This window comes from Struthio camelus, chromosome W (genome assembly GCF_040807025.1).
Source record: "Struthio camelus isolate bStrCam1 chromosome W, bStrCam1.hap1, whole genome shotgun sequence".
NCBI classification, from domain to species: Eukaryota; Metazoa; Chordata; class Aves; order Struthioniformes; family Struthionidae; genus Struthio; species Struthio camelus.
Genome location: NC_090981.1, coordinates 24,746,574 through 24,759,374, shown reverse-complemented (window position 1 = coordinate 24,759,374; position 12,801 = coordinate 24,746,574). Strand labels below are relative to the sequence as shown.

The following is a 12,801-nucleotide window of genomic DNA, read 5'->3' as shown; positions in this document are numbered from 1 at the left end:
AGCAATTATTCATTTTCTCATTAACCTTACACCCAGAGAATCCTCATTAGACTGCTAGAGAAACATGTGGATTTACCAGCTTTGTACCGGCTTTGCGTTGGCTCGAGAGCACCCACTTTTGTGTCCTGGCTCCTTTTACTATCTTGTATTTTAGACTTGAATTCACATACAAGGGTCTCGCTCTGCCTTTAAAGACAAACGGTTTCAGTATGGGAGCGTAATGACAAGCGTGAGCTTTAGGAGAAGGAACACAAGGTGCAGTGCAGAAAAGTCTGGGATAACGCAGAAAGTTAATCTGTGCGACTGGAATGAAAAGTCCAACAGCAGCAACTTTAAACAGAGCTTTTAACAAAGGCTAGTCTCCGTGTGAAATGTTTCTTCTTGTCTCCTTCCTACCCCCCACTTCCCCCAACAAATAAAGCAGAAAAGAAAGCACGGTAATGGGAGAGAAAGCAGGAATCATTTAGGTGGAATGGGTCCCTACAGATACCTATATGGAATCTCCTTTCATCTTTCATTCCCAGCGGCATTACTACTGAAATCAAAAGACTGATGGATAAATTCCTGCATCTTCTTTTCCTATACAACAAAGCTATTCATAAACATTAGCATACTAAACCATTTCAAATTGCTTACTCAATAGGTACGTTCAGAGCATCAAATAGAGTTAAATTTGCTTCTGCGGTGCCTTGTATGTCACACAAACTTCTGGCTGTCCGTTCTGGGATATATCAGCCTCGCTATTACCTGGGGAAAGTAAGTCAATTACTTGTAGCTGTAATATAGCGTAGGGCTTAACCATAATCTGCCGTCCATGAGCTGTCTTTCAGGAAAAAAAAAAAAAAAAAAAAAAGAGCAAAAGAGCAGCGTTTGGGCCAGTATTTCCTTTTCATCTGGAATTTTGTTCCCAGCTCCACTGCAGAATGCGAGTACCTGTATGACAAGGTCAGGGGAGGGCAGGATCACTCCCGGCGACACCACTGCTCTTTGGGAATGTGGTAGGCATAGGCATACCACGCTTTTCACGAACCGACAGCAGCTTCCAGAGTGACAAAGCAGACGGGAGTTTGCTGTGCTGTCTCACCAGTCTCTTTCTACATGTAAAGGTTTCCAGCGATACTAACGTTCACTTCTAAAAATGGAGGTACTCTATTCACAATTTTCGTGGAGCTAAATATTAAAAACATTAAAAACAAGTATTAAACATTTCTGCAACAGACTATTTGCATGCGTATATAACCTCCGGGACTATAAGCTTCTTTTTCTTTTTTTATTTTGCAACTGCCTCCAGATGATGTGAAAACTGCAATTTTGTAAAACACAGAGATCTATCTTAAACTTACTCGCACATTCTTATTGCCTGCCATCTGCTATTCAACTCTAATTCAGTACCTGGGAAAGTACGGGCATGTCACACTGCAGGGCCATTAATTGCCTTTGCACTGCAGTATTCTGTACTTGGGACGCCAGCCTCTCACAGTATATGCATGTGTAACTCCCGTTAATGTTAACGATGTTAATTTACAAATAGGAAGCTCAGGCTCACTAAGGAGGGAATATGGCACCCCTGGGGTCCCTTCCTCTTTCATCTGTAGTCACGATTTCACATTAGGCACCTTCTAAACGCATAGTTACAACCTGATCCAAAAAGAACCACTTATTTTTCCTTCTTGGCAACTAGTGCAATTACACGATGTTAAACAATAACACAAAGCAATTAGCTTTCGAGAAGGGGAGAAATAAAGCATTTTCTGTACAGCAATAGAGCACTCCACAGGAACCAATGTCATTTCCCGCTGATGTCTCATTACTTGTGATTAGGGCCGCTCACACTGAACAGCCCCAGCATGCCAACCTGGCAATGCTTGTAATAATAGCAATTAATCAACACTGAGCACTTACGAAGCACTCCTCATCCATAGATCTCAAAGTTTATAAAAAAGGTGCAGGAGCGAGCCTGCATGGTTAGCTTAACACGTAGGTTAGAAGAAAATCAAAATCTTCTGACCGCTTACCTTTGGGCAGCTCTACCTCTCTGGTTCTACCCATACTGCTAAACAAAGGAGGGACAAGAACTGCTCCGTGATGGCACCACTTGACAAGCGTCGATGCTGATACAGGGCTTGCCACCTTTGCAACAAATTTATCTTGGAAGGAGCCAGCTGGAACGGTTCAAAGCAAAGCTGGGGAGAGAACCAACGACTAAACTCTGTGGATAATCACAGCCCTCAGCGCTCTAACGCATCTCCTGGTCTTCTTCTGCTTAGCAGTATTGGTGTATCCTTCACTTCTGATATCTTTCACTCGACATAGCTAAGCCTACCTGTCCCTACTGATAATCTCCAGCCTCCTGAAAATAACAGGCTATCTTTTTCTTATAATTTACAGTAATGATAAAAGAAAGGTTTTCCTCACTTCTTAAATGCTTTCCCAATTTCCGAGATTGTTTTGTAATATTATTCCTTGGAGCCATATGAGTGTTTCTGAAGAAAGCTCAACACTGCTTTCTGCAGTGGAAAAACTTTCTGCAGTGCACCTCTACTGCTAGGTGGAAGCAAGTAAGTAAATCATGAAAAAACTATCAAAAAAACTTCACTGAGGGGAAGAACATCGGAGTATTTCAAACTGTTACAGAGCATTCAGCATCTTAATGAAGTCTCACTCTGGTAACAAAACGCAGACAATTCTGAGCTGCTGATACTAAATCATGAAAGAGGACGTGCTGGTGAATCTATCTTGTGAATTATTTAGAAAAACAAATGCATCTCAGAATTTCAGGATTTGCTTGCAAATATTTCATGAGCAACAAAAGAGATACAATTAGATGAATACATTACTCACTATGATTTGTTTGACTATCTTAATAAAGCAATTAGCCCCACCTTATAAATCAATAACAACAAAATGATTTACTGGCTTTGTTCACTGTTATATCATGTTATATACGATACTTATTTATGCTTCCTAAAAAATGGCAACTCTGCAGATCTTTGTATTAGACTTCATTTTTCTTGCTGAGTTCACAGAAGGAAGGAAAGTTATCAATATTTATTTCTTCTAAATGCAAGTGATGTTCAGAAGCGCTTTAGGTTAGCTTTCATAGCAAGAAGTCTCGGTGAGACCTGCAGGTTTGGCAGGTTAATGCATGAAGCAGAACCAAAGGAAACTCTATAGTATCATTACGGTCATTCATTATGGCTGTTGTGGAACAGGTCAAATCTTCACAAGCAGCAACGTCAGTAGTAGCACCACACTTGCTATTTAGAAACATTGCCTGGCATTAGGTTAACTGTACTCAAAATATTTCAAAAGGCATTTCAGAAGCCACAGTTTACAGCTCCCTTCTGCAGGAGGGTAGATGCTCAAGCCTGGCTCAGCCAATCTTCACCCGGGATATAAGACAGGGAAACATAAACAAGCTATTTTCACCATTTTTATGCAGCCTGTCAGATGCCGCTTTGGTCTCACAGCTACTTAGGAGTGAGCTAAGGGCAGGCCTGCCTGACAAGGAGTCGTAGCTGTCCCCCTAATTTACCAGTCCTCTACGCTGCATAGTGCAGTGACAAGAGGTCTTTAAAACTGACTTTCCCTCACTCGGTGCCTTCAGCAGCCCACCTTCCTTTCAATAGAGAGTGGTCAAGAGGTGATGGGAAAAAACACAGGAAAAAAATAATCCACACGTGACCAAGAAAATGCCTCGACACGTCTCCCTGCCCTGCAGCTGACTCCTGGGCAGGAGCAGAGCCCCAGCCCTGCGGGCAGTCCCTGCGCTGGGTGGTGTGCAATCCCGGGAAACCACAGGGCACCTAGGAGGCAAGCCAAGGCAGGGTTTGCTGTTTGTGTTCCCCGACTCGAGGCTTTGTGAGAGATATTTTGTTCTTTTCTTCATTTAGAGAAAAATAAATCCCCATTTGTAAACGCGAGGCCATTTAGACACCTCTGCATACGCTTATGGTTTCAGACACTCTGAATGGGAGGCAGCTGGTGACAGGTACAGTAGTACTAGCTTTGTGGACTGCAGAAAGAGTTGCATATTCTACAAAGAGATGCCACTGCTTAATATGCTGCTCCAATGCTTAAACTGCTGTTTGCTACAGGGAGTCGCTTTTAACAGTTTTCACGTATGGAAGAAAGTGCTTTAGATTACAAAGATTTTCTCAGCGTTGCTACTGTTGGTACAAAATAATTGCAGAGTTTCTTTATTTCTACTCTTCTTTTGTAGAAAGGAAAAAGAGAAGACCATTAATGAAAATGCACGATCGTGCTGAGCTTGCTCCTGAGAGCAATGGGAGGAAGGGGGCAAGGCGGCTGGCGTAGGTTGGTATTTTAAAGCGGAAGGTAAGAGGAAAAAGTTGGTACCAAAATTTCTAAAACGGTTTGCGTGAAGATGAGTGCTTCTTTACAGCTACATACCACATTCAAAGCCACTGAAATTTAAATTCCTTAGTCTTATGAAAGCTTTTTTGTGTAACTTGACATTCAGCTTTCTAATTCTTCTCCGGATAGCCCAGCTAGTCCATTTAGCCTGTTGATGCAAATGGGTAATGAAACCCAACTTGTTTTCTTGCAGACGAGGGCCTTTAAAACGTAGGCAAGAGCTCTTAGTTTGAAGACGGTCTCAGGCTGGAAAAGGTTTTGGCCTGCTTATTTTTTTGCACGTTATCTTCTAGCATAGCATCATCCATTTTGATTTTCTGACTTATCCCGCTGGTATAGGCACACTCACCTGCTTTTTACAGAGATATCTAGTGAAATGAATGGCTGCATTTTAGAAATCAATGAAAGGGAAAACTCAAAAGTCAGGGCAGGGAGAACAATTAAAAGTTCAGATCTCATGAGTCTGCAAAACAATGCAAGAAATCTTATAAAAAATGTTCTTTAAGGCCTTTGGGATTTCAAATACAATTAGTTGGTTTATGTTTCAACTGAAGCTTGAGAACAAATTAAACTTTGTTCTTTTTATTTTATATGAAATATTTCACCTCTTGGGCAATAAGATCTCCTTGGCATTTGATAATTCTGCTTCAAAATACATTTGTTTTGGCAGAAGTTTCTATCCAGTTCCTGAAACTGTGCACATAGTTGTAAGAAAGCGTAGAGTTATTATGTATTTTTGAAATCAGGATGAAATAAAACTAAAATATCTTCTTTATCTTGTCAGTTTCAAACACACATCAAGGACCAGTTCATCCAAATGATGGAAACCGAATTAAAGGAGTTGCTACCAGTTCAGGATCTACAGTCCATGATATAAAATAATACATTCTTTCAAACACTTTCTAAACATGAAAAGAAATGCCTCTTAACTTGTCAGGTTTATTTAAAATAAGCACTTATTTAATTCTTATCTCTAATACCTACACTACCTATATAAATAAGCAAAAGCATTTTTAAAACCTGTAAGGATGAAATCTGACAGCCAGGACTGTCAGAGAGGTGTGTCAGCTCCTCATTTATTTCAGTATTTTACTACATTTTATTAATTGAGTTTCTCTTGAGGTCTAACTGTCTTTTGTTGCTTGCTTTCTCAGAGAAAAAGAAATGATGCTTTACAGGAAACAATGCATTTCATCTTTTTAAGGCTGGTCTTCCACTTCCACAAGCCTAAGTCAACATTCCCCAATTCCTCCACCCATTTGACAGAGATTTCCCTTCCGAAAAGCCTGTTCTGAAGGCTTGCCATGACATAAGCAAGAGTTTAATTTTAAAGGATGCTAAAATTCATTCGATGAAGAATCTTGTTACTAAATAAGGATAGCTGATGCGCACAAGCACATCATGTGAAGTATGAGCAATGACTCATATTTGTACAACGTATACTATTTAGGTGTATTAGAAAGAAGGTGAGGAAACTGCATTTGAGCAAGGTCATTATGAACAAAGATGTCATTTGGGAGCTCTGGATTTGGGACCAGGTTAGAGTTCCTACTTAACTGGGTCTCTGAGACCAGGCAAACTGAAGGGAGTTGCCAGCTTTGTGGATAAAAGGCATGAATAACCAAGTGAGATGTACATAAAGCCCTGCAAATCCCCATACTATCTCTATTATGGCAAACCCCTGTTTTTATTACAGAAATGTATTTTTAAATTAAGAAAAACAGCAGCCACAACGCTTCACCAGTGGCAATACATCTACATAGAAAAGCTTATCGGATTGAGCTGCAACCCCGGACTTAATGCACGCGTCAGTGTCATGGCTGGTAGTCCTAGCACAGCTACTGCAAGCCCTAGCTCAGCTTGTCAAGTAAGTCCTGCACCAACAGGGATGACTCGTGGGTGGGGCTGTGACCACTAGGATCTGGGAGCAGCAGCATGAGGAATAGGATGGGGCTGAGCAGCTCCCTGAGGAGCTACTGCTGCCTCTCCTGGTCTGTCACCTCTGGCTCCTGAAACATCGTGTTCGCCTGCCCCCAAAATCTGCAGTCTCTGTTCTTGCTAGCGGTTCAGACTCCACAGAGTCCTCGTGTCTCTTCTGATGACCCCAGTAGTCATGAACCAGAAGACATATAGTCATCAGGGAAAAAGGCTCAGAAGAAAGATCATAGAACTACTTACTGCTATTTGGGATCTCCACAGCAGCTTTCTAAATTTTGGCAAATACAGAATAAGCCCTAGGTCCTAGAGGGAACTATAAATTTATGGAGAAGGAAGATCTGGAATACGTGCTGACAAAAGGGTCATTAAGTTTTTGGAGAATAGTAGAGAAAGTAAAAAGGAAAAAGCTTCTATAGATGGTTTTCTAGCATTTTGGGAACTAGCAAGGAGAGGAATAAATAAAGAAAAGCAAGTTTTTTTGTCATGAAGTGATGTAAATCTGAAATTTCTAATGAAGATAAAAAATGACTGAAGTTTGGGCAGTTCTTCGTTTTTATGGGCTACTTCACCTTTTTTTTCTTTTTTTTTTTTTTAACATCCTTGTTTGTTTTATATCTTGGCAAAGTCTCATTTCCTCCTTTGTATGCAACTGTAGTCTACTGAATACAAATGAAACAGGAAATTACAAAAGGAGAATTAATATCCATACTCAGCTTCCATTAGTCCTACTCCCACTGCTTCTGTAACATCAAGCAAGATTGGCAAAGAATTAGAGAGGATTAATGATCCTTGCAGCTGCATCCCATTCAGTAAGGAACTGCTAACTAAGCAATACCGCAATATTACATTTATTACTTTTTTACAATATTCCTTTAATCTTTTCCATATGGTCTCCCTCTCCTGACAATGGATTGTTCTACTTAAATAATGAGTCAATTATTGGGGCAAATCACTCTTGTAGCAGGTACTGTTCTCCCCTCTATTGCAAATACTATAAAACTGTTTGCAGAATAACTCTTGTTTTCATATGGTTGCCTGCCATAGCATGGTGAGATATTGATATGTTGGGCTTCAGACTGGGTAGGGTGTTTTTTTGGTGGGAATATTTAAGCAAAATACTTAACAATTTTTGTTTCATGGGAAATTTGAAAACATGTTTGTACTGTGGAAAATTGCCAGTCTCACTTGCATAACTTATACTAAAAAAAATTATACAAAGCTTGGAACCTGTCCTGCTTAGACATTACTGAGTAGCACAGCCAAGACTCACCAAAGGGCTTTTATGCTGTGCTGCTTAATGCTGCAATGCCCAGGAATTAGGCAGCTACCTTACCAAAACCCGTATGAAATCACCATACATGTTTTCTGAGCATATGAAGGTTGCCTAAATTCCCTCAGCAATCACAGCAGATTTTCTATGGGTTGCAAGTAGCAAATCATACCCTAACCTTAAGAGTTGGCCCTAATCTGTCAGCTAGTACAAGCCCCATATATAAGTTGTAGTCTTTGGATCTGGATGAGCAACAGTGGGCTCTAATTTTTGGGTCACCTGATCTCACTGGTAACCTTATGCAAGGTTATAAACCTAACGCAACTCCAGAAAGGCTGTGGCAGCGCATCTTAGCAAGCTGCCATTTATGTACTGGATGAGGGTGCTTGCAGACTTCTCAGCAAAAATCAGGACCAGCACCAGGGTTAGGTTTCAAGCCAGTATGGGTGGGGGAAAAGTGCAGTGCCTAGCTTCAGGGTGTGATGCCAGGCTGAGGTTTGGGGCTCACACCAACAGGGGCCACATGCACAAAGACGACTGAAATAAAACATTAAAAGGTGCAGCAAGACACAGCGAAGGGCAGGGGCCAACTTGGTGCCTAAACACCATTTGGTGTGAGGTCGGGAGGGATCACCAAGAATGGCATCAGAGCACAGATATGGCTGGAGTTATGCGGGTAACACACAGCAGCTAACTAGAATAACAACAACCTGTGTGAGGGGCTGCCAGAGAAACTTAACGCTTATGCTATAAAGAAATTCTGACAACACATGGAGAATAGAAAGAAGTTTCTAAAATGCCAGAAGTTTGTTATTTTTCCTAGGGTTACTATCACAAAATGACATTAGGCTTTATTGCTCAGACTGCTTGGAAGATTTGCTTTTAATAGTGACGAATTCTATCAGTGATTATCAAAAGTTTAACTTCTCCTTCCCCACTCATGTTGTGCTTCAAGAAAATACACTGATTACAGCACCCTTGTGAGCAGCCTCCATACAATCAGAACCCCTCCTTTTTCCTACACAGGTTATTTTTCTTGTACTCTTCACTCTGTTCCTAATAACCAACTAATCCGTTTCAGAGGAAAATAGCCTGGAACTGGACAAGAGCTGGGCAATCTAAACAGAAAAAGCAGCTTAACAGTGTAAGACTCTCTTTTAAACAATATAGACACAATTATACGGAAGTCAAAATAGGCCGACAGATGTACAATGCTACTCTAATATTTTCATTACTTGGCAGCTGTGTTGAGCTGGAATAACAAGCATTTTAACTTTATGAATGTAACTGGCATCACAGAGATGGGCTTGGGGTGGAAACAATGAGTAATTCTCCCACAGGAATCAGGAGATTATACAGAGTCCAATTTATTCATTAAAGTATTGAAATCCTAGGCAAAACTAGGCCAAATCTTGGCTTTACTAAGAGAGGCATTTTATTAAAAGAGGCATAATATAAAATCTTACATAAAGCAGCTAAACAGTTCTGAAACGTAGTACCAGCACTTCTTGCTATAGTACTAACTCTCATATAAGTCTACTAATAATATTGCATTGTAACAGATGTAATGAGAGATATGAGCTTATGTTATTAAGAAGTCACAATAAGATAAAGGTGCTACTGCTTGCTGCTCTGCCCAAACATCAAGAAATACTCAGTCTCATACAGCTTATATTTTATAGTATTAAAAAGAAAGATAAAGTAATTCTGCTGTTCAGAGGGTTTGAGTTACTCTTTTTTTTTTTTTTTTTTTATTATAGTCAGTACTCTTGACAGACCCTTTGCACACAACTAGAAGTTTTCCAATCTGTGGGACAACTGAAACTAACCACAACTGCACTGGACACAGGGCAAAAAGCAAATATTGTCAACTACTAGGAAAGAAGCTTTTAAATAAACTAAACTGTTCATTCAATATGTTTCATTTCTAGGGTAGAGTGACCTTTAGCCATTTGAAAAGAGCATTGGAAGAAACGTCACGAATGAACACTAATTTTTAGCTCTTATTTTTTACTATCATCTATTTGTTGTGATGAATTAAGATCTTAAGAAAACAATTTGGTAAAGCTCTTCTGCCTACTCTCAGTCACTGAGAGCTTTGTGATCTGAGATTCAGAGAGTGATCCCAATCGTGGAACCATCCATGGGATTCACGCTTTGGACTACAGAAAATCACTCTTTATGCTTTTTGATCGCTATATATATATTTATGGAGCTTAAAAGTTCATTTTCTTGCTGAGGGAATTCCATTGATTATGAAAAGTGACTTCCTTTCTGGGACAATTGAACAAGTAACCAAATTTGATAATTTGATTAATTTTTTGTAAATGTTTATATATTTTGCAATAGTATTTTAGTTTTCAAGCTAAGTGGTAAGCACGGAAACATCTCTGAAGCCTTACCACACAGAATTCTAATTAATTAAAAACTGGCTTAAGTTCACAACCCCAGAAATAAAGAAGATAACGTCAATAGTCCTGCCTTGCCTTGGTTCTGAAAAGTTTAATTAAAATGGTTTAAAGAACTAAAAACCCATTGCGTAGTGTTTTCTTGAGCAGTAATTCCATAGGAATAGACTTCCTTCTTTTTCAGGTTAGTAGTAGCGCAATCTTTGTGAATTCATCTTTACAAACAGCTTGCATTTGTGTTCAAGCCAACGTGCAGACAGGGAAAGCCAAATGCAAAGTCAGAGCAGCAGAGCCAAAGCGTGGGGACTATCAACCCAAATCCTATGGGGCTCTGTGAGGAATCTCATCAAGACCAGATGGCTACACAAAAGCTTGAGTTCAACAGTGATTAAATCATTCGGGTGCTTCAATTTTACAGGCCAAATCTGAAGGGAGCCCAGTCTACGAAATATGCTGAGCATCTGCCGTCTCAACGCAGGTCCCTTTGAAACGTCTCAAGCTCTGCCTTTCCTCAAAAGCTTTAAAAAAAATCTGGGTTATAAATGGTTCCAGTTGTGCTAGGTCTTGCTACAATGCATATTTTAATACTCCATATAATCATCTGTAGGGCAAGAAATGCTGCTTTCTCTGTTTGTTGCTCCTGGCTGTCTCTCTGATGTGTAGTCTCCCATTGTGAGCGGCCCCACACACATCCTGTACTCCTCAACTAAACTTCATTTTCAGGACCACATTTATTGAATGGATTAGAAAGTGGCCCAAATTAAAGCTCTGTCAGAAGTGTCTCTGGGCTGTGCCAGTCTCACGTTCATCTCTCAACACAAATGCGTTCCGAGTTTGCTGTTATCATTCAGTATATTTTGTAATATTCCCTTTGACTGGCAATCTCCTGCATTTCCTAGCATGCTGTAGGCAATTTTGCCTTGTTTCCTGCTGCAGCTCAATCAGAATCTTCCTAGCTTTAGCAGGCTGGTTAAAACAATCACATTATATATGCTACCTGTCACTTCATTTAATTTGACTTACCCTCAGGGTATATAATGAGCGAGGCAAAACTATGAGTCTACAATGAACAAAACAAAAGGAAGCGCAATCACATTCCTGAAGTAGTTAGCACCATTATTTGACAGCTGCAAACCAGAACTCAAGGAGAGGGAATAAAATTAAAGGCTGGAAAATTTTCCAAGTGACAGCAATCAGTATGAATCTACAGTATCCTTTGATGCAATCACTTTATTATGCAGTGCTTTTTCTGATACTACGTGGCAGTTACCCAAAACTATCCAGTGATCTGGTTTTTGGAAGTTAACCACCACATTTCCATTACACATCAAAATATGTCACTTCTCATTGCCATTAACTCCATTTGGTTCTGTACTCAATAAAACAGGAAGAAGTGGAACATAGGACGGTATGCCCCACATCAATAATTTTGTGCACTCCCCTAGCAGAAGGGCAATTAATAGTTAAATATCTGCAGAGTCTTTAATGGGTCACTGTATAGCTTATTTGCATGAATCAATATAATTTGGTATGGGTGAAATTTGCCCCTGTGAGCCAACACAAGCTTCCTCTTGAGCCCCTGCATCACCCATTTCTGCAGCCAGGTGCCTTCCAGTGCAGCTGTAGGAGACAACACTAGTGAGGACATTGCAACTTCGTCCGCACCCGCTGCTTGTAAGAAAACGGAAATCAGTCCCCCAGTTTGGATATAAAACATCTACAAACTCTTCAAGATGAAGAGTGATATACTCCTGCAAAATGGTACCGTAATATGTTGGGTGCAGATTAAAAAAGCCGGAGATAACATCACCTCTTATAAATTAAACAACTAGTAGAAGCCAAGGATGATACCGTTATTTGAATAAATGTCTCAAAAAGCATCAGCAAGTCTGCCTAGATTTTGCAGCTGAGAGGCCTGCAGTCAGCATATCTTCAGTGTCAACCTTCCAATTACAGTGTGATGCAGCCGAATTGAAAGAGCGCCAGCGCTTATCTACTTGCGTTTTGAGCTGGTTTTCCAGTTGCTCAAATCATTCCTTACAGCTGATTAGCAAATACTTGGCAAGTTAGCTGCTGAAAAAACAGTAAAGCCTTACACTCTTTTTAAACCAAACAGAAACTAAAGTACTTTTCCCCTCTCTTCCTGTAACGGCACGAACTTAAGCCTCTGAGTCTACTTTTTCTAAGACGAATGTTAGCTCTAGCTCTCTCTCTTAATAATTCATTTCATTAGCTATTTCATTTTATCTTTTTGTCACTTTTAACATCCTTTGCTTTTCTCTAAAACACTCTCCACCTTCTTCAAAATGCAGAAGTCGGGTCCCTGCTGCAGAACAGCGTGTATCTATCTGGTAAATAAAATGCAAGGGACTAAAGTCTGTTTTAATACATCAAATGTGAAGGCATGTACTGAGGAATAAAGCCAATAGGACATACAGGACGAATGAACCCTGTCTTGGGAAGAAGTGACTTAAAATCACACTGGGATCATCCTAGTCTGACATTAGAGTTGAAACAGGTAACATCAAACAAGAGTTGTACTGTTATATGACCTAAGTCCTTGATAAGGGTCTGAAAAACAAGTAATGAGATGACATTTCCCTGGAAGATTCCAGTGTAGGAGGTGAAAGTGGAACAGGCCATGAAGTAAAGTTTGATGGAAAACCAAGAGGCACTGCCAAATCTGCCTTTAATTGAAATACTATCAGTGGATCAAAGAAAGTTTCAGGCAGTGCCAATGTCCTCAAGCTTTGATCCGGCACCGTAATAAACACCCACCAAGCAACCGGCACTCTTTGCCAAATGAAT

The 12,801-nt window shown here is 40.1% G+C and overlaps 1 long non-coding RNA gene across 1 annotated transcript in view; it reads left to right on the top strand.

Annotated features, from left to right (window-relative positions):
• LOC138064163 (uncharacterized) overlaps window positions 1-9,853 on the top strand; it is a 35,042-nt gene extending 25,189 nt beyond the window's left edge. The window contains exons 5-8 of the long non-coding RNA XR_011137460.1: window positions 4,223-4,338; window positions 5,162-6,244; window positions 8,612-8,729; window positions 9,346-9,853. This is a non-coding gene — a long non-coding RNA (uncharacterized lncRNA). The remainder of the gene's footprint in view (window positions 1-4,222; window positions 4,339-5,161; window positions 6,245-8,611; window positions 8,730-9,345) is intronic.
• The last annotated feature ends 2,948 nt before the right edge of the window (window positions 9,854-12,801 follow it).